This window comes from Pristiophorus japonicus, chromosome 1 (assembly GCF_044704955.1).
Source record: "Pristiophorus japonicus isolate sPriJap1 chromosome 1, sPriJap1.hap1, whole genome shotgun sequence".
Lineage (NCBI taxonomy): Eukaryota > Metazoa > Chordata > Chondrichthyes > Pristiophoridae > Pristiophorus > Pristiophorus japonicus.
The window spans coordinates 12,685,356-12,688,931 of NC_091977.1; the positions used below are offsets into that span (position 1 = coordinate 12,685,356).

A 3,576-nucleotide genomic window follows, 5' to 3' on the forward strand; every position below is an offset into this window, starting at 1 on the left:
GAGGGCTCCCGGTGCTGCAGTCGGTAAGTAGAAAATGTTTTATTTATTGATTTAAAAAAATATATATTTCTTATTAATTTTTTTGATTGATTTATTGGTTGATTTATTGATGTTTTTATCATTTATTATTGATGATGGCTCTTTATTTGTAAAACTGAAGTGTTTAATGTTTGTAAACTTCCCTTTAAACCCCCCCGCCCCCATTCCCTACGCCTGATTTGTAACCTACGCCTGATTTTCTAAAGTGTAGACAAGGTTTTTTCGAGCGTACAAAAATCTTCACTTACTCCATTCTAAGTTAGTTTGGAGTAAGTTTTCACTGACGAAACTTTGAAAACAGGCGTAAGTGGCCGGACACGCCCCCTTTTGAAAAAAAAATTCTGTTCAAAGTGAAACTGTTCTAACTGACTAGAACTGGAGCAAACTAAATGGCGAGAATTCCGATTTCTAAGATACTCCGTTCTACACCAGTTGCTCCTAAAAATCAGGAGCAAATCATGTGGAAACTTGGGGCCTATATAAGAAAGGAGGGAGAGAGAAAACGGGGAAATACAGACCAGTTAGCCTGACATCACTTGCGGGGAAAATGCTGGAATCTATTATTAAGGACGTGGTAACAGGGCACTTAGAAAATAAGAATAGGATTGGGCAGAGTCAACAGGGATTTATGAAAGGGAAATCATGTTTGACAAATTTGTTTGGCAGGCTGTAACGAGTGGGGTGCCGCAAGGACCGGTGCTTGGGTCTCTGATATTCACAATCTATATCAATGATTTGGGTGAGGGGACCAAATGTAATAAATCCAAGTTTGCTGATGATACAAAGCTCGGTGAGGATGATGCAAAGAAGCTTCAAGGTAATATAGACAGGCTCAGTGAGTGGGGAAGGACATAGGAAATAGAATATAATGTGGAGAATGTGAAGTTAGCCACTTTGGTTGGAAAAATAGAAAAGCAGAGTATTTTTTAAATGATGGGAGATTGGGAAATGTTGGTGTTCAGAGGGACCTGGGTGTCCTTGTTCATGAATCACTGAAAGTTAACATGCTGGTACAGCAAGCAATTAGGAAAGCAAATGGTATGTTGGCCTTTATTACAAGAAGATTTGAGTATAAGAGTAAAGATATCTTACTGCACTTATATAGGGCCCTGGTGAGACCACACCTGGAGTATTGTGTAGTTTTTGTCTCCTTACCTAAGGAAGGATATACTTGCCGTAGAGTGCAATGAAGGTTCACCAGACTGATTCCTGGGATGGGGGGGATTGGCCTATGAGATGAGATTGAGTAGACTTGGCCTATATTCTCTGGAGTTTAGAAGTATGAGAGGCGATCTTATTCAAAGATTCAAGATTCTTACAGGGTTTGACAGGGAGGATACAGAGAGGATGTTTCCCCTGGCTGGGGAGTCAAGAACCAGGAGTCACAGGGGAACCAGGATTGTGGATGCTCACACGTTGAGTATATTCAAGACAGCTATCGATAGATTTTTGAATATTAAGGGAATCAGGGGATATGGGGATAGTGCAGGAAAGTGGAGTTGAGGTCGAAGATCAGCCATGAACTTATTGGATGGCGGAGCAGGCTCGAGGGGCCGAATGGCCTACTCCTGCTCCAATTTCTTATGTTCTTATGTAGCTGAGCTCCATCACCACAATAGTTCTGCCTTACATTCGAGTTTCACACTTGTCTACAGGCTTTGATTCATTGTCTCTATTGTTGGTATCTCACCTTTGCTTGTCTGCGATTTGATCTCTCTCACTTTCTGTTCAGTTGCAGAGGCTTTCCCCGTTGCGATATTGTGCATTCCACTCGGAGTGAAACTCCTTGCCCTTTTCGTGATCTGTATCACTTTATACAGAGACAAAACCAGGTATGTAACATTGCTGGGAGACTCTTACCTTTAAATGGCTGAAGCCCGATTCCTGGGTGAGCCTTGGTCAGTGTGTGTTGGTTGGCAGGAGAGTCAAACACTTGAGCGATCCTAGTCGAGCCAATGACCACACAGTACATGTCCAGCCGGGATCACTGGATACCAGCAGGAGCAGGAACTCTGCGCAATGTTTCCTCTCCCTATTCCAGTGGCACTTAGACCAAATCTCCAGTCATCTTGGGTAATCCTTGCCACAGGACCAAGACCTAGCCCCTGTGGTGGCTGGTGTGCAACGGCCACCACACATTAAAAAAATCCACGCACAGGCATCTTCTACCCTTGAGGACGTAGTTCGGGTCCTTCATTGAAACACCTGTGAACTCGTCCTTTTTTGGCGTGGAAACAAGTCATTCTCGTTTTGAGGGACTGCCTATGATGATGTTGAGACCAATTGGTGAGCTCCAGTTGGGAATGGCTGGCAAATCTATATTTAAACAGCCGCTGGTTGTATATGGAGGTGATGAAAGTGCTCTTATTTTATAGTTCACACAGCTCATTTTAATTGGTCTTGTTTTATCCACAGAAAGGAGCAGGACTGATACACCCCAGGAGGCTGAGAAACCAAATGTACAAACCGCAGTATAAATCTTTTCTGCTCTCCCCGCACTGACTCTCACTCAGCAATTCAAGCTGAACTTGCTTCATTGATCAGTTGCTGAATGATCCTGATCCTGGCTGCAAAATTCTTCCTGTTAATCAGCTATTCGGCACAGCCCTGCATCACCCTGTCATTTTGAATGGAATCCTCGGAGGATCATTCCCAATATAAGTCTGTATAAACGCCCAGGCTTTATCTATGATCTGAATAGTGGGAGAGGTCATGGGGCAGAGGTGACTGTGAGTACGATAGGTGGGAAACGGCAATTATTGCATGTGATTTGCTCAGGGAACTGGCTGCTGTTTCCAACTCCTCGGCTGTGCCGGGAGATTCTGCTGGAGGTCAGCCAGCTTTCAATAGCTGACCTCAGAGTGAATCTGTGCTTTTACTGTCAGTGTATCAAAGTTAAATGATGGAGCTGCAATGATTGTGAAGAGTGCTCTAAATAAACAATTGGTTGTGTATGAACATGGGCTCCTCCTTAGCATTGACTTGCATTTCATCGAATCTTACAGCACAGGAGGCCATTCGGCCCATCGTGCCTGTGCTGCACCTTTGAAAGCGCTATCCAATTAGTCCCACTCCCTCTGCTCTTTCTACATTGCCCCGCAACATTTTCACTTTCAAATGTTTCTCCAATTCTCTGTTGAAAGTTACGATTGAATCTGCTTTCAGGCAGTGCATTCCAGATCACAACTCGCTGCGTTAAATAAACATTCTCATCTTCCTTCTAACTAATTTATTGAAGTATGAAACGGCATCATTTGTGTCTGTTAATGTGACAAATTAGAATGAGATTTGTAATATAAAGAATAACCCGTTTCATAGTCCAAAAGTTTTCGGTTTTTAATTGAGTTAAAAATGACAAAGGTTAAATGGTAATCTGGTGAAATCCACACAGCAGAGTTTGCAGTTGGCTGGAGTTTGGTGTTTAAATCCACGTTCTTGTTTGTGATTTCTCAAGGCCTGTTGGTGAGGGAAGGTGCTGTAGACGTGTAGATTGGTGGCCTGCAGACGATGCCAGTGGTTTTCAGCAATGCTGATTGC

At 43.1% G+C, this 3,576-nt stretch overlaps 1 long non-coding RNA gene across 1 annotated transcript; it reads left to right on the forward strand.

Annotated features, from left to right (window-relative positions):
• Positions 1 to 1,775: 1,775 nt before the first annotated feature.
• Positions 1,776 to 2,997, forward strand: LOC139275899 (uncharacterized). The gene is made up of 2 exons (XR_011595796.1): positions 1,776 to 1,871; positions 2,455 to 2,997. It is a non-coding gene; the product is annotated as an uncharacterized lncRNA (long non-coding RNA).
• Positions 2,998 to 3,576: the final 579 nt, after the last annotated feature.